General features: G+C 34.1%; 2 non-coding genes across 2 annotated transcripts; both read left to right on the top strand.

Annotated features, from left to right (window-relative positions):
- The first annotated feature begins 1,907 nt into the window (after positions 1-1,907).
- Positions 1,908-2,053, top strand: LOC149553489 (U4 spliceosomal RNA). Its single transcript, XR_016353498.1, has one exon. It is a non-coding gene; the product is annotated as a U4 spliceosomal RNA (small nuclear RNA).
- A 15,537-nt stretch (positions 2,054-17,590) lies between these two features.
- On the top strand, positions 17,591-17,739 carry LOC149553488 (U4 spliceosomal RNA). Its single transcript, XR_016353497.1, has one exon. It is a non-coding gene; the product is annotated as a U4 spliceosomal RNA (small nuclear RNA).
- The last annotated feature ends 7,860 nt before the right edge of the window (positions 17,740-25,599 follow it).

The following is a 25,599-nucleotide window of genomic DNA, read 5'->3' as shown; positions in this document are numbered from 1 at the left end:
AATTGGGATTGAGCCATAACAACACTTATCACTTTGGATTTCCAATAATGAAATAGTCTTTTGAGATATTGTTGCTACTCTCCTGAGTGAAGATATGTGAAAAAAGAACCAAGATCCCTCATTTGATGATGATGCCTAAATTGTTGTAGCAACTGATGAACTAGAAAGGAACCATAATAATCTCTTAAAAGATCTAACTCCATGTGTAGAAATGATGATTGCTGGTTTTTCTAGCAAATGAGGTGACACAAAAAATGATTGTTAGAATTTACTAAAGTCATAAGAAAGGGTGTGGGACAACAAAGAAAGTACCACCTATGACAAAGATGCTAATTTTTTTATATTATCAACAACTGAAACTACTTGGGTCTTGGATTATGGTGCTTCTTCTCATGACTTTTCATGCATGGAGTATTTCACAACTACTTAGAAAGTTAGTCCGGAGAAGTATATTTAATGGATCATAACAAAGCTTGTTAAATTATCAGTAGATGAAATATTTTTTTGGCCATTTCAAGGATGTAAATGGTTGTTAAAAGATGTTTTCTATGTTCTCAAATTAAAGGAAATCTGATTTTTGTGAATCGTCACAACAAAAGTGTTCAATACTTTCTTCTTTACAGAAGCCTGGAAATTAACTTTGAGGGTTCCATGATTATTACCAAGAGCAATAATGTTGGTAGTTTATATAGTTTCAAAAATATTGTTGAAGTAGGAGTTGCTATGAGAGCTGTGGAGTGGAGTTTTTGTACAAATGTCCTAGACGCGTGAGTATCCAAGGTCTCGGTATGGGTTGACTGAAATTTTTATAAACATTGCTTTTATGATAGACAAAAGTGGGTCATCTGATTAAAGACACCGACGATGAGAAGAAGAGAACACCCTTTGATTTTAGTATTCTGGAAGAGGAAATGGAAGTGAAAGAAAATCTCTTATGAACATTATTGAGTCTTGCGACATGAAGCCTTTTCTAGTATTCCTTGAGAAAAGAAGACCAATGTAGACCCAAATTTTTAGAAATGCATCTCCGTGGGCTCTGGCCAAATTATAAGATCCTATCAATAAGTTCACCCGAAGTGAAGATATTGTCTTCCATGAGAAGACATTTGTAGCATTACAAACATAGGAAAAAACAATAAAAGAATATCTGCCACTTCCAATCTGTTAAAATAACAACCCAACTAGAACAATATAATGGTGTTGGTTTGGATCACCCCATCTCAGAGCCAGGGTTCTCATCCATCCCTAGCAATAAAAACACTAGCAATTCATATAGTCCTCCGTCTGCAGCGAGTGATTCTAAACAATCAGAGCATTTTCATTTTCAGTGTTCAAAGCATTGACAGTAACCCGGACTGTAAAGGCCTATGAGAGATCGAACCGTAGTCCACACTCCACTTTGGTTTATTCAACATGCTTTCCACAGTGAGAAATGGAGGGCAGGAATGCAAGAGAAAATGGACTTTCTAGTGCCAAACAACATTTGGGATTCGGTTTCACTTCTGCTAAATCGCTGAGAATTGAAAAAACGATAGATATTTTGATTGGTAGAAGAAGACGGGTAAGAAAAGAGACAAAGCGAAATTGATTGTAAATAGCATTGATCGGTACAAGGAAATTGATATCCGCCATTAGAATAGCAGAGCATGCAATACTTTAATAAAATCAATCACTTCATCTTATCCTACACATTGTAGATAAGTAGGAGGCATATGTAAAGAGTTGATGATTACATAACTAAGATTGCTGAGAACACAAGGTTCCTTTACATTGTTCTTTTATCAGGCACTATTTGCTATGATGGCGTAGAAATGCTACACCGCAGGATGGATTTAAACCACATTCATTGTGAGAATAGAGCGGTTATGAATCAGTATAAATAAAGCGGTGAAGGAGAGAGAGAAGTTATCTTTGCGCTTGGGGCAATGACGCAGCTAGTGAGGTTATAACCGAGGCGCGTCAATTGCTAGTTGAAAACTATTTCCAAACCCCATCTCTGGCCCTCCTCAGGTGGGCCTCAGAGAATTTTTGTAGGGCTCTCTTCCAGATGGGCCCAACAATATAGAAGAGAGGAGTCTTTTTAGATCTGAAAAGTATAAACATATTTTTACTGACCCTTGGATTCGGAGAATAAATCATAGAATCGAAATGTATGCACTTAAAACTTGCTAGTGCAGAAATAATTAATAATATATATGTGATAAATTTGTTTGCAGGTGTAGCGTGAGGAATAGATGTTTTTCTAGATGTTTTCTATTTCTAGATGTTTTTCTAAGGAGAGGATTTTGTATCTGCTACATAATTAACAGAGAATATTTTGTACCGGCTAATTAAAGAAGAATTATCTGTCAGGAAATGACAATGGCATTTACAAAGGCTGGCGAAAAGGATTTGTTGGAAGTGAAGACTGTGGAGACCACAAACAATGGCATTTCCAATGCTGGCAAAACAGTCATATATGTCTGAAATTTCTTATGTAAGGAAGATCTTGGAGTTCGCCGAACGAACATTTTGGAATTTCTCAGACTAACGATTTCGAATTCTTTTTGCTAGTCTGAGAAATTCCAAAATCGTTAGTCTGCGAAAAGAATTCCAAATTGTTAATCTGAGAAATTCCAAAATGTTCCTTGGGCGAACTCCAAGATCTTCCTTACATTAGAAATTTCAGACATATATGACTGTTTTGCCAGCGTTGGAAATGCCATTGTCTGTGGTCTCCACAATCTTCGCTTCCAACAAATCCTTTTCGCCAGCCTTTGTAAATGCCATTGTCATTTCCTGACAAATAATTCTTCTTTAATTAGCCGGTACAAAATATTCTCTGTTAATTATGTAGCAGATACAAAATCCTCTTCTTAGAAAAACATCTATTCCTCACGCTATGTCTGCAAACAAATTTATCACATATATATTATTAATTATTTCTGCACTAGCAATTTTTAAGTGCATACATTTTGATTCTATGATTTATTCTCCGAATGCAAGGGTCAGTAAAAATATGTTTATGTTTTTCAGATCTAAAAAGACTCATCTCTTCTATATATATATATATATATATATATATATATAGATGCCTAACAGGGTCATTATCTTTCACAAGATACTTTTGATTAGAGGATAATTTTGTGGGTACCATCCCTACCAAAGTTTTCCCTTGGCTAGGGTGTACCCAATTAACAAATAATGGTGTCTTTGTCCTTGTTTGAAGCCTCAACCATATTAGGAGTTGGTTTTATAATTGCAATATTATGCAAGATGAGTCCACTACCCAAGCATGCAACTACAATGATATATTCTATACACAAAAGGAATAGATACAAAAACCTCTTGAAAATGGTGATATCTACAATATCTAATTTGCCCTTTATAGATCAAGTTGTACAAAACTTCACGCATAATGTACTTTCACTGCTCTAGTCATAGAGTTTACATCATATAACAAGTATATTTCAATGTCTAAAGACATCACATAAGTTCACATATCCAATTTTTTCATATATTCCCTGTTGTTTTGTCTTGTCAACCTTCATGTCTTTGCATGTGTCCCAAAATAGAAAATTAACTTAAATTGTTAAGTTAGGGTTAACATCTAGGATCTCAACCCTAATTAGTTAAGTAATTATTTTGGTAAAAAAGGAATTTCTTAACATAAATTACCATTTCCTTTCCTCATCTTAGTTCTTTCTGTACATGTTTGCAACCAATAAAAATTTAATAACTCTATTTGTATGACTCATGATGACTTGCACTATGACATATAGGATCATCATACCCTAGATATCTTTCCTCAAGTGTGTAGGAGACATCTCTCTCTCTCTCTCTCTCTCTCTGTGAAATTTACAAACCAAAAAGGAGTCTCTATTGACTATTAGTCTTCACAACACTTAGACAATTTTCAATGTCTTGAAACCAAAACTTTATCTTCACAACTTGTTAACTTAATGTAGAAAATATGTTGCCATAAATGACAACCTCAATTTATTTTCATACTAACCTCTTATCCAAATTTCTAACACCTATATCCACTCTATCCCCCTCCCACCCCCCCTTGCCCTCGCCCTCGCCCTCTCTCTCTCTCTCTCTCTCTCACACACACACACACACACAAAGATACATGTGCATTCTCTCTCTTTCTTTCCCTCTACTTGATTCTCTACATCATATCCTATCTCTATCTCTCTTTATGCTAAATTCATTTTCTACCTCTCTCTTCATGTCACCTTCTCTACCTCCCTCCTCTTCTTCTCTTTTGCCTATGTAAATTTCATTAGTAGTGCATATGCTCTATAGTGTGTTCGCACTATATGGAAATCATACTATTATTTACATAGGTGCACATGCAATAGTGTGTATGTTCTATAGTACGTACACACTTCATAATTGATTCAAATTTACAAATCCCAAGGCTTGTATTTGTGTTGGAGGTCCAACCTAAGGGTTTGGTCATTTGAAGCTAGTCTTAGATCTAATTTCTAGCAAGCATACCAAAAATACTTGTGTTTTCTTGTGTGCCCTCAATTCAGAGTCACCATACTTGAATATCAATAAAATCAACTTACATGATAGTCTAGACCTCTACGTTAGCTATGTAACCATATAATTTTTCTTGAATTTAGACTATTTAATCCTTTCAACGATAATTTATTTTGAATGTATGTCCATTTTCTCTCTAAAATCAACATTTAGTATTTGGGGGTTAGATTTTAGCTCCTTTCTATGATTTTGCAACAACTTAGTTTTTTTAGAAACTAGACTCTATTCTATAAACATTAGAAAAAAAGAAGTTTTGACTTTTTATTAGTTCTCAATTATTTTTAGAGGGAGAACAAAGATAAATCACATTTTTAGGGATGCGTTCACTTACAAAATTCATTATGTGTGTGTGTGTTTATATATAAATATGTGTGTGTGTGTGTGTGTGTGTGTGTGTGTGTGTGTGTATGTATATATATATGTATATGTGTCTATATATATGGGTTAACCTACATGGGTGATATAATTACCTAAAAATACGGGTAAAAATATAGGGTGATAGCCAACTTTGGAGAAAGTAATTAAATAATTTCCAAAAAAACAAGATCTTAAGAGGATCACACTTCACACTATGTTATGTTTTTACCAAAAAAGTAACACCACTTTCTGTCTCCACCTTTTTTGAGGGCCCTAAAGTTTACCATTTAAAAAAAAAAAAATAGTTTAGAAACTAGATTCTGAGGGCCATTTTTTTTTTTTTTTTTGTAGTCATATCAAAAAATAATTAGCATAACCATCTTCAAGTTCTCATTGAAATTTAGAAATGTTGATTTCAGAAGAAAAAAAAAGTGGCATCTTATACCACCCTTTTGTTACCATAACTTTGTGCATTTATCCTACTACTCATTGAATTTAGCTAATTATCATAAAAGTGTGTTGAAAAAAATTATTCTATTATATATTATCATTGATGTTACACAAATACTGCACTCTAACTGAGCATTGCCAATTGGAACTGAGTTTAGAAGACTCTAGTATCTGTCGAGCATAAGTTTAGAATAAGAGAAGTTTAGGAATTCCTATGTAAACCAAGTTATGTTGGTTAGCAAAGTAGTTTAGTGTAAATCGAGTTAGGTTGGTTCCCAATCAACTTAGTGGTAACTGAGTGACCCAGTTTATCTGATCTTTAGTAGATTAGTTTTATCTATTAGTTGGTTTGTGCAAGCCGACTCAATGGATGTTATTTGTTTATTTGAAAGGGCATTCAAGCCAACTTTATATTATGTTTCATATATATGAAAGGTCAAGTTGTGGATTGAATAATGAGAAAGTGGAGAAGAAGAAGAAGAAAAGATGCAAATAAAGAATGATATCTAATTTTTCGTAGAGTATCCAAGGAGCTATAAAGAATATTCTGATTATGGAGGATCTTGATGATAAGTTAGAACAATGATATGAATCTTAGTAGTGAAGAAATCTCTTAATAGAGTTCACTTAACAATCATTTTGTAAATCCTCTAACTAGGTGGCATTTTTAGATTAAAGTGTCTTAAGACCACTAACAAGGCCACTCCTAATAGGGTGATTTAAATCCTTTAATAGGGTCACACCTAATAGTGTATTTTGTAACCTTCAATAGGTTTGGCTCCTAATAGGGCTCACTTCAAATGATGAAAAGTTGTAACTAGTTGCATTGGTGATTTTTCTAAATTGGGTTTCCATGTTAAATCTTGGTGTCTCATGTGTTCATTAGTTCTATCTTTTCACAACTAAGTTACTAAAGGTTAATACACATTAATATATCAAATTGCTTTGTTAACCAAGTTATAGTGAATATCTAGTTCTAACTAAGATGTGAGTTTAAAGGAAGTTTGCATTGACATCTAAGATATTTGGAATTATTTATTGGCAATTGATTCACCTATGCCCTCTCACTTACTCTTATATTTCCAACAAAGTGAAGCACGAGACTTCTTGGGAGGTCACCCATCAAAGTACTACCTTATCTCAAGCATGCTTAACTACATAGTTTCCTCCATGGTCAAACCCACTCTTCTTGCAACACCATTTACAAAACCCTCACCAAATCTTATTTCTTATGAATAATTAATAATTAAGCCACTTAACTTCATCAATTGATAAGTAGGAGATATTTTTCCACCACAAGTCAAATTACGATGTTTCTATCAAGCTTTTACTATGTATTTTTTGAGTCAAAATCACTAACACATATTTAACAAGTAGTATTTTGGATGAATCTATCTCCCATTTAAATAAGTGAAACACTTAGAACTCATTAGATCTAGGTAATTCTCACAAAGGCGAAGCACTAGGAGTTCTCAAGAGGTCACCCATCTTTGTACTACTCCAGCTCGATTATGCTTAACTACAAATTTTTCCCCATTATTATACCCCATATGCCTACTACCCTATTTGCAAAATATTGATATAGTGTTTGTATACCTTACAAACAATTAATTGGAAAGCCCCTTAATCTTATCAATTAATTAGTAGGAGATATTTTTCTACAACAAGGAAAATTTTGATATTGTTATAAGAATTAAATAGCATAGTTTTTTGAGTAAAACTCACTAACTCATGTTTCATAGGTAGTGATTCAGAAGAAACCATCTTTCATGAGGGGATTTATAATTAATTCATTATAAGGAATAAAACTTGTTGAAGATTTTGCAAATGGGGTTGCAAGTAGAGTGACTTTAACCATGGAGGAAACTACGTAAATAAGAGCACTTGAGCTGGAGTAGTATTAGGATGGGTGACCTCTTAGGAAGTCATGGTGCTTCACCTCTGTGAGCATCACCTAGATCTAATGAGTGTTAAGTATTCCATTTACTATCATGAGATATGGATTCATTTGAATCACTATGTATGAAACATGAGAAAGTGAGTTTGACTAAAAAAAACATAGCGAAATCCTTATAGCCATATCATAATTTGACTTCTTGTGGAAAAATATCTCCTACTTATAAATTTAAGAGTTTAAGGTGCTTTCTAATTAAGTTTCATAAGGCATAACACATGGTGAAGTTTTTGCAAATGGGGTTGCAAGAAGAGAGAGCTTAACCATGGAGGAAAATCTATAGCTAAGAGGACTCGAGCTAGAGTAGTACTAAGATGGGTGAACTTGTGGGAAGTCCCAATACTTCACCTCTATGAGCATCACCTAGATCCAAAAATTTCTAAGTGTTCCATTTATTGTCATGGGAGATGGATTTTTCTAAGCCACTAAGTTTATGAAACATGAGTCAGAAAGTTTGGCTAGAAAACCACACAGTTAAATCCTAATAGCAATGTCACAATTTAATGTGTTGTGGAAAAATATCTTTTTCTTATCAATTTATGAGCTTAAGGGGATTTTTTTATTAATGGTTCACAAGGAACAAAAATTGGTGAATGTTTGATAAATGGGGTTGCAATTAGAGTGGTACTAACCATGGAGGAAACTTTTTAGTTAAGTATGCTCAAGATGGAGTAATACTGGAATGGGTGACCCCCCTAGAACTCATGTGCTTGACCTCTGTAAGCATCACTTAGATCTCATGAGTGGTACCTATTTCATTTATCATCATTAGAGATGGATTCATCTTAATAACAACTTATGAAACATGAATCAATGAATTTGACTCAAAAAAATAGACAAGTAGATCTTTATAGAAATATCACAAGTCTTGATTTTTATTTTACTTTAGTTACAAGAATTCCTTCCTCCCAAAATATGTAATGCACTATATAGAGTTTTCCATAATACTTCCATGTCAAACAATTTATTCGCTAGAGAGAAAGAAGGGTTCTTGGGCTTCAAAATTGGTGGGGACATATTCTTCTAATTCCAAATGCTATTACATAAAATATTAGTTATGTACCAAACATTTTTAAAAACCAAAAAAAATGAAAATCCTAATACTTGGATAAATCTTGACATGCCCTTTTAGAATACGTCCCATTTCTTATGAAATTTATTTGGAAAGGTCTCTCAAACTTGACCACAAACCTCTAAATCATCCAATAAAACATTGTATTGAAAAAAAACTTCAAAATTGTATTGCACTTCTTTCTCCACATTGTTTACCAGATCTACCATGATGGAACTAGTAATTTGGGGTTTGAATGAATTAAAAATGTCTTCCCCTTATTAATATTTCCCATTCATATTTGAATCCTTACATCATCTACATGGACATATCCCTACATTAAAACCCATGTGTGCAACTCCCAAGTTACACATATCTCAATATCCCTACAACTAAGAACCCTTATCAATCTTTGACTACATATGTTTCTTTCCAAGCTCATTTCATACCATTGCACACAAACTCTTCCCAATTATGATTGATAAATTCCCCCACCCAAGCTTGACCTTTTAAGAACCTCCATTGTTTGGCCCACTCTACCTTGTCTATTCCAAAAGTCATCTTTTCACAACATGATCCATGCATTAGAATTTAAAATATTCTACATACACCTCTCAAGAGATCATGGCTCCTTGAACCATTCCTCATGTATCTATAAAGTGTCATAACATCTGCTTTTCCTAATATTTTAAATTAATGATATTACCCATTAATGTAAAGTTTGAGTAAAGTAGAGAGTTAGATGCATAATAAAATGTGCTAATCAAACTTAAAGGAGAACTAAAGAATCGGGGTCTAAAAAAATAATACAAGTAAACTAATTATTCTTGAACATAATAAAAAAAAGTGCAATATGCTTGATGATCTCAGTGATGCACTTTAACAATTCTATGATTTCTCCTTTGATGGTCTTTACTTTATTTTTACTAATTTTTATAGCATCTAAGTACAGTGAGTGATGAATCTTGTGCCCTTTTGATAAACCCTCTAAAATATGATTTGTAGGTTGTGTATGTAGGGATTATATTGTTGGGAAAAATTAAATGCAAGGATTGGTTTACTTGGACGCGTACCATAGACTCTATAGAAGTAGTAGGAGGTAAGATATGTTCTATCAGTGAATGATGTTTCATAAAATGCAAGATAGATTGAAGATATAGGAAAGTAGGAATGGAAAAATGAAGAGTAAGCGATGATGCCATAAAAATACATTGGACGGTGAAGATAGTAGACAAGACTAATAATGGCTATCAATTAAATTGATAGATGATATATAAAAAGGTCATTTAAGGGTGGCTATGGTCAAGAGAGATATAGAGGAGATAGAGAGCTATAAAGAGAGTATAAGGTGAATAATAATATAACATGCATAGAAGGGATTTGATGAGAAAATGACATATAATAAAAAATGGCTTAACAAATAGAGGGGCTAGGATAAAATGTATGACACAAAATGCATGGGAAACTTATATACCTTGCAACAATGGGGTCATCCACCAACCTTTATAGCACCTTGGAAAAAGGAACCCATTTTTTTCCTTTACCAAGTGCACATATTCTCACTCATGTGACCTTTACTTACCTTTAGATATTTGTTTGTTCATATTTTTTGGTTTTGGTTCCCTTTATTATGTTCTATTTTTTTATTGTTCATATTCCTTGCAATATTCTCAAAGCCCAAATAAAGTAAGAGTGAGAAAAGCATGATGAAAAAATAGGAGTGAGATTATTCAAATCAGTATTAAATAAAGCCCTTTTTTGAAAGATTTACCACACCTTGGTAAAAACCATGAAAAATAAGTCTATGAGACTGAGAATCACCTTATTAGAAAATGTGATGCAAGGTAATGACAACACTCATGAAACCATGTGAAAATATGTGGAATAAACTCAACTTAAACCTTCTAGTACTCCCCTGCTCAAAGATGCACACATGAGCTATACATAACTCAATGAAACCACAAAGAACCCAAGGCCATATGTAACACATTTTTAGGTGTAATTATTTCACTTCATATAAAAAGAAACCACAACATGCCCGATTGTGAGGCCTTCTAGGTTGCGCCCTTACAAAAAATAAAAATTTACAATCTTAGAGTCCCATCTCACATCTTCTATCTTCTATCTTCTTAAAATCATCCTAAGGATCCTAGCATCATCTAATTAAACTTCTTTTATAGCTAGGTAAGCCACAAGTCAACTAGTCAAGCATTTAATTACAATATACGTCCAAACTTGGAAGAGTAAACCAAAATATATGCAAATGACAATAGGAAATAATGCTTACTTAAAGATAGGTCCACACATGTGTTAGGAGTTAGATCCTAACTCCACACACATAACATAATCAAAGGAAACTATGCCAATTAGAACAACATGCTTCACTGGAGGAAAATAATAGGAAACATAGACCACAAAAATTGACACAAAATTTGAGAAATAAGGAATACTAGAACTTGCGCACTTATGACAAAGATCTAGGATAGGTACTTGAAATGTTCCTTTTCTGATTTTACATGATATTTCAAGCCTCAAATCATATTTTTAAAACCAAACAACCAATATTACAAAGATCCACCAATTTCTCAAATAAACCCAAATTGGGTATGTCCAAAATACTGCCAAAAAACTTCACAACTTCACAAATTATTAATAAATCTGAAAATGGACATTTTAACAAAAATTTCAGCAGCATAACAGCCTACAAAATGACATTTCCAGATCTGTATAGCCTTTACACAACAGCTCACAAATGTAGGACAAAAACTATGCTCATCGGGCTCCCGAAATTAACACAAAAATGCCCGAAAATACCACAAAAACACTAATAATCTATCTCAGAAGTTTAATCACGTCCCAATACATATATTCAGCTCTATTTTAACATCTTAAAGTCTAAAATACAACAGTAACCCAAACTGATATGAAATACTCAACTAAAAACACCAAACTCATACCAAAAAACACACCCGAAAACCCACAAATCTGCACTGTTCAGCACAAAGGCAAACTCTGTATGAGCATGCACATGGAATGGCTTCAAACTCCCGTCCTTAGCCTTCTTGGAAACCTGCAAACTCCCGTTCTTGGGTCTCCCTGGAAACCTGCAAACTCCCGTTCTTGGGTCTCCTTCTCCATAGGTTTGGCAGCCTTTGAAGAATAACAAAGAAATGAGCAAAAATCAAGTTCTAGAATGAGCCCAAAATGCCTCCAATCCCCTTAAAAGAGGGCATAATCCTAACTCACATCCAAGAGGGGTTAATGAAACATATTTTAATAATAATTTTCATTTATTAGTCCATTAGCTTTCAAAGATTATCCCCTTTTTTTGAAACTTCACCTTTTTGGGTCTGCCTGCCTTAGCAAAGATTATTATTTTTAATTATTTGAAAAGGGGACATGACAAGTCCTCCCCTCCCAAACATTTCTTGTCCTCAAGAAATGGATGAACAATAAACCAATCAATCCACCTGGATCTCAAATGTAGTCATGAACTATACTACTACCAATTAACACAGGCTCCTGCAATATCCTCTGCAATATGACCAAGAGGAATCCATAATCAAATTGACAATTATAGCTCAACCAAACTCCAAAATCACAACTTCCACAGTCAAAAACCCATGAGACACAAACTCTTATAACATCAAAACCCAAGTAAAGTGGACTACCAACACAGTAAATACCATCAATGCATTCCACTAGCCTATACAGAATGCACAATCCAACTCTGCAACAATGGTGAATGCTCCTGAATGAAACTATACCAAGTATGGAGAATCCATACACTATACAACGCCTGCAGTCAACACAACTCTGTAGATCACCGACCACTGTCTCATAACCATAACTACCATGCACCCTTGATGGTGAAAAGCCATCACAAGATAAATAGCAAGAATTGGAACCCAAACCAAATTTTCCTGCCATCAACTCCTCAACACAAGGATCAAATGCTAACTGATGTACATACCTTGCAATATAATGTTGATAAAAAAAACCAACCTCAGTCAATAGCTCACCATGAACAAGTGATACAACCCACTGTGACTGATCACCAGCTAAGTCAGGAGATGTCATAGCCAGAGGAGTAGAATCAATAACAACACCCGCTGAAGCATCACTCTGAAACTCCTGCTCTAAGTCATGTATTATCAAGCTATCAACTATAGAACCTATCACCATGTCATGCCCATCACAACTCTCATCCTGAGGCGTCAAACTATCTCATAACTGATGACAAGCACTAGGAACCAAAGTACATCTTTGTATCATCATCTCATCAACATGGTCATCAAAGGTAAATGGATGAGCGTACCTCATAGTGTAATGCCGATAGAATGCGCCAATCTTAGTCAGTGGCTGAGATTGTAATCCAGATGAAACTAATTGCAATTGATCATTAACCATGTTGTAACTAACTACTACCTTCGAAGATATCACCAAGGGAGTAGTATTACTAGCAGGAACCATGCCAACTGCCAACTCACCAACATCACACATGATCTTTGATACATCTCTAGTCTTCGTGCCATCAGTACTAGAGGCCACCACCCTGTCAGACATACAACAATCTGCTACAACACCCAACTCAACTGAACCTAACTCTAGTGGGAATGAACCTAATATGCCAATGGTAGTATCAAGGATGGATGCATCCCCATCTCCACTGTCTCTGACAATCTCGGCCATGGACATCCTCGGATCACCAAACACCACAGCTTGTGACTGTATAGAATCAGGTAAAGACTGTAGTCGCTCTAACTCCATGGTCACCTTAGCTAAATGAAACTGTGACTCCTTGAAAGCCAACTGTGTACTCTCAAGAATCTCAGAAGTCACCTCAAGCTACTCAGTAAGCTCACTCACCTCATCTTCCTTGGCCAACAATGCATCATATGCTGTACTGCCCCACTCCATAAGATAATCTCTGTCGGCTACCAACTGCATATAATTCTATCTCAAAATCCGAATAGCCTCCCATAAAGAGTGGATCTCTGTCAAGGAAAGATAACTGCCTTCCTGCTCATCACTAGTAGGAGAACCCCATCCATAAACTGCTAACAACTGACGAGCAGCATCAAAATGCTGGCAAGTGATAGCAATGTCTCGATCACTAACTCTCAACTGATTAGACACATGATGGCACTGGCTTGACTATCTCCTACAAACCTCCTCTGATGCACTGTCTAAAGGAGTATCCTCAAAGTCACTAGTCTCTAGAGTATTACAATCCATATCCTGTGAATCAAATCTAAAGCTCATATCAACATACAGAGTATCAAAAACATTAGCACTACTATCCAACTCCTCCGTACCCAAGGAAACTAAGTCTTCAAAACTGCCCACTACATCCTCCTGGATGTCATCAATGCCAATATGATCCTAGGACTCATCTGTACACACTGCCAAATATGAAATATCATCAACACATTCCAGCAAGTATGGTCGACTGGATATATGAACAAAGCCCAACACCGGTGTATAAAAACTAATACCAACATCGGATAAGCTCCTGGCACAAGAAAAGACAACACTGTGCAATCTACTAATCAAATCCATGATAGCACCCAAACAATCACAACTACCAAAAAGTGTTAAAGATTTCCAATCAACTGAATCCCAAATGCCAATATAACAATCTCGAGTCCATATCCATAAACTATAATCAACTGGTAACTCAAGCAAAATCCTCACCTGAGTAATATGACCAATACCAACTAATTCCACATACCTGTCTGACATTATCCCTATATCCTGGATGTGAATGCAAGATGAACTCGCAACATTATCAATGTCCACATATGATCTACCATTCGCAGAAAGCTGAGTATTAGGAGTGCAAGATGAAACTAAACTCAATTCCATGCCATGCTTATCCCCATGTCTCTCCCAGTCTTGTAATGCCAATGGAGTATTCACCAAAGAAGCTCGAGTGTCCTCAAGCTCGTGAGAAAGCCTGTCAACTTCCTCCTCAAGGCATTTGAATAGTCTCCGACAAGGCTAAGAAGATGGTCACGATCTGATAGAAGATGTAAATAACTCAACTTCATCGTTCCCATTCCTTCCCTAATCGCTTGTAAGTCAACACAAGGAGACTTTTCCTGAACTCCCTTATGTCTACCCTGTAACTGAATCATCTGAATGTGATCCTCTATCATATCCCGCATACTGTCATGATGAGATAATGAAGTCACAATACTATCTTTGTTCACCTTCAGTTGGCTGGACAAATCATGTGGAGTACTACCTACCTCAACCTCATGTGATGAAGCATCTAACTGTGCCTGGTACTCTTTCTTAGCAAAGTCATGAATGCTCAATGTCTGCTCATCTCTACCAGGTATCTCACCATCATGCACAACAACATCCTCATAATCATCATCTAAACCCACTACCTCCTGTGGCAGAGTAGAATCTAAGACCTTTGCCTGGCTATAAGCTAGTTTCTCAAAATCCTCATGCAAGTTCTTGGTAATTGTGTCATTTGCCCTATGAGAAAATCTGCCAAATAGAAATCCAGTCAACTTATCCACCTTAGCTGGGTCAGACAACATGTCATTCATTATACGGTGGTGCTCAACCAACTGTTCAGACATGTCATGGCTTATTTTATTAAGTCTATCTTGAATGTCTAAATAACCATCCTTTCTACTGTTCTGACTCTGGATATCAATTGTCCAAGATCGTGTCCTCTGAGACTCTGTACTATACCTGTCCATTTTGGATAAAGTAGAGTGTAACCCCAATAGGTTATACCTTCTTCAAACACCAAGAACTAACATGCAATTGATTAGAAGTAGCATGCAACCATAGATTTCGACATATAGCTAATTAGAAGCAACATGCAACCACCAAATTCACCAAGAACTGACATGCAAATGATTAGAAGTAGCATGCAACCATAGATTTTGACATGCAACTGATTAGAAGCAACATGCAACCATAAATAATGACATGCAAGATCTGGGTAGTTGTCAAAACTGACATGCAAGATCTGAGTAGTTGTCAAAACTGACATGCAAGATCTGGGTAGTTGTCAAAACTGACATGCAAACTTCTACAAACCCTCAGGCTAGCAAGATCATGGCTCTGATACCACTGAAATGTTCCTTTTCTGATTTTACATGATATTTCAAGCCTCAAATTAGATTTTTAAAACCAAACAACCAATATTACAAAGATCCACCAATTTCTCAAATAAACCCAAATCGGGTATGTCCGAAATAGTGCCAAAAAACTTCACAACTTCACAACTTCACAAATTATTAATAAATCTGAAAATGGACATTTTTACAAAAATTTCAGTAGCATAACAGCCTACAAAATGACATTTTCAAATCTGTATAGCCTTTACACAACAACTCACAAATGTAGGACAAGAACTATGCTCATCGGGCTCCCGAAATTAACACAAAAATGCTCTGAAACAGCACAAAAACACTAATAATCTATCTCAGAAGTTTAATCACGTCCCAATACATATATTCAGCTCTATTTTAACATCTTAAAGTCTAAAATACAACAACAATCCAAACTGATATGAAATACTCAACTAAAAACACCAAACTCATACCAAAAAACACACCCGAAAATCCACAAATCTGCACTGTTCAGCACAAAGGCAAACTCTGTATGAGCATGCACATGGAATGGCTTCAAACTCTTGTCCTTAGCCTTCCTGAAAACCTGCAAACTCCCATTCTTGGGTCTCCCTGGAAACCTGCAAACTCTCGTTCTTGGGTCTTCTTCTCCACAGGTTTGGCAACCTCTGAAAAATAACAAAGAAATGAGCAAAAATCAAGCTCTAGAATGAGCCCAAAATGCCTCCAATCCCCTTAAAAGAGGGCATAATCCTAACTCACGTCCAAGAGGGGTTAATGAAAGATATTTTAATAATAATTTTCATTTATTAGTCCATTAGCTTCCAAAGATTATCCCCTTTTTCCGAAACTTCATCTTTTTAGGCCTGCCTGTCTTAGCAAAGATTATTATTTTTAATTATTTGAAAAGGGGACATGACAATACTTGACATGATGACAACCGTGTACAATATGAAAACAAAAACAATAATGGCTACTTCATGAACAACAGACTGATACTTAAAATAAGAAATATTTTTGGTTCATGCAAGACTTCTCAAAGACCCAAGATGCTCATGTATCAAAATATATAACTCTTATGTGAAAAGATTGAATGAGCTCTTTTATGACTAACATAATTAGTTCTACTAAATGTTGCTACTAACCTTTCCAACTCTACTAAATATTAAAAGACTAGAACTTTATCCACCTATTTACAATGAGTGAAAACCCCATGAAGGATCAAAGTGGCTCCAATATTTTGAGTACCCCAATTAATTTTGCAAAGTGCCTTCTTAATTGAAAGTCATACCACTTTTCCTATGCCTAAATGTTTCAAATTGTGAGAAATTACAACATTTTCTTATTTTGCCAATCTCATTCCCCCATGGACCAAAGTTGTTCTTCACAAAGTGAAAATCCCTCTATTTTTAAAGCATCGTCATCCACCACCACAATCTAAATACAATCATTAACAATAGGAGGACCCACCTCTGAGAGCAATGTTTACCACCACACATAGGACTGTTGTCCCCCCAAAAGAGAAGAGAGTTGTACATGGAAGTAGATGTCTTCAATTAGTCTATGATGTTTAAGGGTGGCTCATTTAAAGGGAATGGCTTAAACATCACACACTAAGCTTAAATCCTAGATCAAAAGTGTTAAATAGTCAAAATTGACTTTTTTTTTCCAAACTTAATTCTTCCCTTAGTATGTAATGTTTCACGATAGCTTATACAAAGATAAAAATAGGCCATCTGCCATAATAAGTTTAGAACATACAATACTGATAACAATTTCAATCGCTTCTTCCTATCTTAGGCACAATGGACAAGTATTGCCAAAAAAAGGGAATAATTTATAGAACAGCTTTAGTTCAGAACAGTTTTTCCTTAGTAGCTTCCATCAACAAACGAGGAAAGAGAACGGTGGCTATGTGAGCAAATGCATCTGTAATAAGATAGAAAATAGGAGACATGTAAAAACTTGATGATCATATAACTAAGATAGCTGAAAGCGCAAGGTTCCTTCACAGTGTTCTTTTACGAGGCACCGTCTGCTATGAAATAATATACGACGCGATAACTTTAATACCACATTCATTGTGAGAGAATAAAGCAGCTATGAACCAGTATAAATTAAGGGGCGGAGTATAGCAAAGCTATCTTTGCGCTTGGGGCAATGACGCAGCTAGTGAGGTTATAACCGAGGCGCGTCAATTGCTGGTTGAAAACTATTTCCAAACCCCCTCTTTGGCCCTCGTTCTACGGTGGGCCTCAGAGAATTTTTGAAGGGCTCTCTTCCAGATGGGCCCAACAAATCGAAAAATAAAACAATATGTTCTCCTCTTAAAATATCAATCAATATTAAAACATCAACAGATTTTATATCTGACCGTACCTTGTAATTAATTGTTTCAAATGATTTAGCAATGTGTAATTAATTGTTCTTAATGGTAGCCGCTTAGATTAGACACTGTTCGACTTTATATGTGTGGTGTCTCATGTGGTGTCTCATGCTTTCTGCTTCGTTTGTTGTAATTGTTCTTTTGTGGATATCGTTTGGTGCTCTGTTGTCCTTCTTGGTGTAAGTTTTCAGTCTCATAGACCGATGCTGTGATCTTTTGTTGGACATTAATAAAATTATCTTTAAGATTACAATTTTTAAATAGCATTGGTTCATAAATTTCTAGTTACGTAAGAGTGGCTTCTCCCTTTTCTTGTTAATTAGTTTAGTAGTCCATATATATAGTGGGGAATCTATTTGAAAATTAATCAAAGGTGGAACTAAACTTACAAACTATCAAGGATTCTGTGGTTCTGATCTTATTCCTTAGTTCATGGATATGAAAATGGGTTAATGAAAGAACAAAGAGGAATTCTAGAAATTGTAAGACAAATGTCTAATCATGTGGCTAAATGAAGGGGACTTGTAGTGTAGTGAATTTTATCCTTCTACAATTTCATATTACATTTATGACTCTACCCCAATCTTCTCTCTCATAGATTATATTAAGCCTAATTTAGTGCTATCACATTCTATAAGTTAATTCCTACAAACCAAATATTGCAAAATATTTAGACTAAGCCGTGATTTAACAAAATAAAACCTAACATTTATGTTTTCCTTTTAGAAGCCTTATTTTTGTGGTACCTAGGTTCCCTAGACGTACATCCCACAAAAATTTCTTGATATTGCGACCATTTCTGTTGTTCACCTTCATACTTGTAGTTATGGTCCCAAAGCTAGCTCTCGACCATTTTATATCTTATTTTTATTATAAATACATTGTTATCCTCATATAAATCATATATTCTATAATGTAAAAAGTCTAAAATGGTGAATCTAAATGATAATTCAATTTATCAAGAACTTTATATTTATGCTATTAACACATTAAAAAGTTGAGTACAAGCACTGTGTATTTTTATTATGTGATGTTTATTATTAATGTTGATCCTATTATTGCATTAACACTCGTAGGACTTGTCTAAGGCTCATTACTCCACACTTTTAAGTAGAATTTCACTTGAATGTTCCATACATGAGGTATCATAATTTCATTTTAGTGGTTTCCTAATTATTCTTTTAATGATGGTTTTATTTTTCAACCATAATTGCTCTCGAGGTAAGAACAAAATGGGGTTTGACTTATGAAATTCCTTATACACTACTACAAATGAACATAGTAAATATTAACAATTAGTAGTCAATTTAAAGCAAGATAATATACAATGACTAATGAACTTAAGAACCGTTTTGAGTGTGTTCGACTAGATTTTATGGAGAAATAAAAATGAATTATGAAGTACATTATACCCCCTTTCTATCAACATGGATACCCTCATCAATGTAACACCTACTCCACTTGTCCAACACTTGTAGCTTTACCTTGGAGGTAAGATACATCACTATATTACATTTCTTGAATTACCTTATTGATGGTTTTATATTTTATAACTTAATAGGATTACTAAAAAATACTTATTTTCCTATATATTTTTTTAACTAGGTCACACAATTAAAAATATCAAATCTTATTATAAACAAGTGAAGTAATTCAAGTGGCTAGCTATTCTTTTAGATATAAAGTTAGGAATATATATATTCTAATGTTGTGGTATGCATATTTCATATATTAGTTTCTATTAGTGAGCCTATGATCTCATTTTCATAAGTATCAATATTATAACAAAAAAAATTTACTTGGAAATAAATATCAAAAGGAAAAGTGATTATATCATGATTAATCAACTTCCTTTTGACTTTATTTTATCATGTGGAAGTAATTATGATAAAAATATAATTTTTTCAAAAAGATTTACCAAATTAGATTTGATCTACATAATGGAGAGGGCTTTGTGGCTTCACTATCAAACTTGTCAAAGGTGTTAAACACCTCAATGAAAGAGACATTAGTTTAAAAATTGAAGTTCAGTTACATTTCAAGATGAAAATTTCTAATATATTTTATATATAATAGTGGAAGAAGTAGAAAGAATTATAAAGAAATTTTAGGTAGAATATTTATTCATTTTTTTAGAACATAAAATTAATAACTTTTTTTTTTGGATAGGTAATATCTAATTAAGTACAAAGTTATTTTTAATTTAGGTAAAAAAAAATTTTAAAGGGACCCTAAAACTCTTTGCAATTTCTGGAAAGATTTTTTTAATTAACATACTATTAAACAAAATAACTACTGAAAGAGAAAATGGCAATCCTCTACAAGGACCCACCGACTAACAAAGATGAACAAGAAACAAAATAGAACAAATATTAAGAAACAAGATACAAAAACAAATAGAAAGACAAAACCTATTATAAAAACTACCAAAGAAGAATGGACATATCCTTCTTGAGATCTCCCATTCTTTGGAAAGCTTCTGATAGATTACTCTCCTCTTTAGGTTTTATCTTCTTAGTGCTTTCTTTGGTGGACTTTCTAAGGATAAAAATAGGGTCATCCAAAGGATTAGGATAGTTGTCCGTTTTAATAATTTTTGTTGGTCAATCTAGGAATAAAGACTTTTTAGACTTACCAACAAGGTTTTAAGGTCTTTGTCACTATGCAAAAGGATAATTATTAGCATCACCTCATTCCTTTCAATCCTGTCAAGGATATTATGCATCTTGGAATCAACCACCATATTATTAATATTTTCAATATGCTTGGTCTTCTTACCCAAAATGCAGTCCTTCACAATCTTGTCTCAATTATAATCGTGCTACTTAAGGCCCTCGGCCTCACCTTTGTTCCTCACCAAATCACCTAGTTGTTTAAACATCTTCTTAATATTCTTTTTGAGACACTTGATTTCCTTAAAATTCCACTTTTGAGTCCAAAAGGAATAGGTATATTTGACTTTAAAAATCTCTAGAATTCCCATGGTGCTATCTTTCTGATTATCAAAATGCTTAGACTCCAGTTACTCCAAAGTGTCCTTTCTCACAACAACCTCATCTTTCAAAATACACTCTTGATTGACTTTCTCTTTGGTATCCTCACTATTAAGAGAGGTAGAGTCCACATAATCCATAAGGGATAAATGTTACCCTTGTTATCCACTTCATGTCAATGCAAGTGTTCTGTAGAATATTATCATTAATGTTGGTGTTATTGTTCTCAATTTCCTCATTAATCCTTTTTCAGTACCATCATTTTTTCCATAACCCTTTATTCTCCAATATTATGTAGGGTAGCTACAACTTCCTCTTCAAGAGGAGTATCATCTTCCCCTTCCTCTAAAGCCTTAGATTCAAAGCACTTATCAGCTTCATCATATCTATCTATACTATCATTAGTGTTTTCCTCCTTTCCCTACTTAATTTTCCTTGTGTTTTAACCTTTATTTTAATCCATAATTTCTTCTTAATGACCTCCTCCCTAAAGTTTGAGGACTTCTCTAAAGAATCTTTCTCTTGATATTTAAAGTCCATATCTTCTCCCTCTTAAGAAATAGAGGCAAATTCCTATTTTTTCATTTTCTTTTGATTTTATGGATTTTTTTAAATTATTACTACATTCCTTAGGGATTATGCTCTTCAGAGTTTCTATAATAGGCTTTAAATGACCCTACTTTTTACTCATACCACCTTCTGTGATTTCATCCACATTATTGTTTTTTTAATAATTGTTAATGAGAACCATAAGACCTTTATGGAGAATAGGTTTGGACAGGTCCTAATGATTCCTATTCAATCTAAGAATACATAAGCTATGAATACAATACAAGAAATAAAACCTAATTTTGTGTCTAATGTGATTTTAAAAACACAAAATAAAAGTTATGGACACAAATGAACCTCTAATCTACTCTAAAGTACTCCATTATCACTTTAATTATATTATCCTAAAAGGGTTTTGTATGGCTCATCTAATACAAAGTCAATTTACGCTTCACTAATTTAGCCCTCTCCTTTTCACAAAATTATTCATTGTACTCTTAACAATTTTAACATCACTAAAGATCTTAGCATCTGTATAAAATTTCACACTGTAATTGAGAAGGCTAGTTATATCAGCAATCAAGCCCATAAAAAACTTAGTAACTTTACCATGGAACATCATTGTCCCTTCATTCCAACTATCTATTAATGTCTTAATGATATCTTTGTTAAACTCATGCAATTTCTTGAGATTCACTCCTATCTTGAGCTTCTTTCATACATGTTTACCACTCCTCCATTTGATACTTGACTCTTCATGGTTTAGGTTGTTAGAATTCTTTTAGAATAATTGAGAGGGGGGGTGAATCAGTTATTCAAGGTCCAATAATGTCCAATACAAATTTTCAAATCCTTAATAACATATAATTGAAATTATCATGCATGCAATTAAACATTAAACAATCATGAAAAGTAAACATGCACCACCACATAACACAAAGGATTTTGATTACCCAAAAACCCTCAAGGAATAAGAAGGTAAAACTAGGGTGGGGATGATACCCACAAAATTACTGCGCAATAGATTTCAACCACTTTTGATGGTTTTCCTTGTTAAAGGCCTGCCCTATTAAAGGCTTTACACACTATCAAATGTGACCCTATTAAAGGATTTCTACACCCTGTTAGGAGTGTGCCCTGTTAGAGGACTTAAGAACATTCAACTTAGAATTTTTCCCTGTTAAAGGATTTACATAGAGCTGTTAGGCCCACCCAAGTCCATGGGATTTATAGTCACCTTCTCAAAAGAATCTTTTATCCCTCTCTAAGGATCTCCTATCCTTCTCCTGAGGATCTCTTATCCTTCTCCTGGGGATCTTCTATCCTTTTCCTTAGGCTTATCCACTTAACTGTTAAGCTAACCTGGCAATGTAGGATTTCAATGTCTAATACAATGGTAAGAAAGTATTAGAAAGGTTTTGACCTGATAAAGATTGCAACTCTAACCTTGCAAATTTCAGATCACTCTTCAGTTCTTTTCTTTGCTTGGCTTTTCTTCCTTGTAGTGTTGATTTCTTGTTCATGCTTCAAGATCTATCTCCTTGAGTTATTCCACTCGTTATTCCAATGCACTCTATGGTCACTTGATTAACTCAGAGTCTTAATCCTTTGTACTTACTTCCCACTGTGTCCTCCTTTTGACACTTCACACTAGCCTTCTCTTGGCTTCTTCGGATGACCACACTCATGACCAACTCACTCACACTCACTTGATCTCTAACCTATCACTCCTTATAAAGAAGTTATGTTCTTCATTTCCTGCTCAAATCTTCTCGCTCATCAATTTGATTTGATTTGAGAGAACGATATTTTTTTCCCTCCAAATTGTTTCTTCTAGAAACTTCATGATAAGTCCATCAGTATTCGTCTTGAATTGGTTTGCATGTTTTACATAAAATTCTGTGACATCTACTCATCATCCTTATCATCCAACTAATTCACAAAATTCAATGTAACAAACTTATCGTTAATAATATGGTGAATCTTTTTGTCTTATCAATAATGCAACAAATTGACATCATTTGTTTACTAATGCTCAGCACTTGAAGATTTCCTGTATTGCTCAGCTCCTGTTGGATCCTGAGTTACTCAACACATGTTGACTTATGTATAGCTCAGCATATGAACATCTCTGTTACTCGACATATACAGTTTTTTGGATCACTTGGTACCTGAATGATTCTTGATTTGCTCAACATCCACTACCTTTTTCTAATGCTCGACACCTGAAGAATTGCTCGGCACACACTGATGTTGAACTTGCTCAACTTTAACTAGCTTGCTCGGCACTCACAAATGAACTTAGTTAAACCTTACATCTTTCATGTGTCTTAGTGTGTTCATTCCCTATGTCTTAGAGTATGTCATCAATACACTATTTTATCAATGGCATAGCTGATCCTTATACTTTATTACAACATCATAACTTCAACCTTTCTCTAGTTGCTCTAGTTACATCTTATTGATTTCCTCCTCCTTGTCAATCAACCAATTGATAGTATTTGGATCACTTAAGCAATTGTCATTCCTGTAAGTAGCAAGTTTGACATCAATGAAAAAACAATGATTGAAAACATTCTTTACCAATTCCATCATTCATGATCTTTTTAATCATTTCCAACAAAGGTCCTTTCCTATTTTGCAGAATCATTAGAATTACTTCTAAATATCTTAAATGGAGACTAAATCCCTGAGTTATACACCCAGAAAGCATGTGATACAAATGAAAAAATAATAAAAAAGTATGACAAATAAGAGATGGAAATTCCAAAATAAAGGCCACTCAAGCTATCTATCTTGTCAATCATTATTAGGAATTACCCCCACTCGAAGGTTGATTTTATCATATGTAATTGATGAGGTTATTATCCCCCAACACCAATATTAGTCATTATATTGTCCACCCTATTAGTTTCCCTAAAGTCATGTGAGATATAAAACTTAGTGAAATATTAAGATATTTATTTCAATTTTTCAATAACATTCCTAATCATCAAAGACAAGACACACAATTATTTTGAAGGAAAATTTAGTGAAAATTTAGAAAATCATAGAAACTATAATGTTATATAGATAGAGAAGTTTTGAAAAAGGAGGGAAGATATTGGATGACCTATTATTTTAGAGTATGAGACTATCTATTTGATTAAGAAAATAAAGAAAGAAATAATTATGATAAATTTTAATATCGATAAAGCCCATAGAGTTTCATGGGATAAATATTGATAATTTTAATATGACTAAAATTTTATTCTATGTGGCATGTTTTAAGTGGATACACAATATATTCTATTAGCATGAATGATGATGGTATTCTTTTGGGGGAGTATCTTAAGAATTGGAGAGATTGTTTATGATTGACATGTTACATTCATGATTGCATTCGTCAATGATGTCAACATAGTATTATTTTTGTGAAGATTGGCAAAGTAGCAAACATAGAATGAGGTCGTATGATGGAGTATTGATGATAAAGTGAAGCATAGTTAAGGACATGTTATATAATATTCCCTAATGAAGTGGTTAAGTACACATGAAGAAAGTCAAAGATATGTTTGATTTACAAAGAATAGTAAGAAGACATAGTACATGAGAAGTAGTTTCTGATGTTTGGACTATATCTCCTAACTAAGATAGAATCATGATAGACATAGTTAGACAATATTAGTAGAAAACTTGATGATAAGTTGTAAAGACTAAGAGCCAACATTCATTTGTAATTATGAATAAATGTAATATTTTGTAATATCTTCATGTGGCCCTATTATAATTAATTGGGAAAGCCTCAAGGCCGAGTTAAGGAATTATTTTGAGGATATGGTATAGTGGAAGGATATTTTCCTTCTAATGATGTATGTATTGAAGTGTGATATGAAAATTATTTGGTAAATGTGAGTAAGCAATCCAAGGGATTATTGGATGCAAAGTTGGTGATCGAGTGTCAAGATTAGAAGAGGATAAGTCTATCCAAAGGATAGAGTAGTAGCTAAATTTTTTTATTATTTCATAAGGAATAATACAGAGATACGATTAAAAGTGAGTTCAATGATCTTGCCACTGAAGTTGTTTTGATAGTGGGTACATCTTCCTTCTAAAACTCCTAACAAGGTTGGAATCTCCTAACAGGGATTCAAAGTCTCCTAACAAGAAATGATATGTACTAAGTGTATTTCATTGACTCCTAATAGGGTCCATCCTATAATAAGGAACATATATATTAGTAC

The sequence above is a fragment of the Cupressus sempervirens genome, chromosome 6 (assembly GCF_028749045.1).
Source record: "Cupressus sempervirens isolate cs-2001-9-10 chromosome 6, ASM2874904v1, whole genome shotgun sequence".
Taxonomy (NCBI): domain Eukaryota; kingdom Viridiplantae; phylum Streptophyta; class Pinopsida; order Cupressales; family Cupressaceae; genus Cupressus; species Cupressus sempervirens.
Note: the sequence above shows the minus strand (reverse complement) of the source record. Positions and strands in the feature narration are given on the sequence as shown.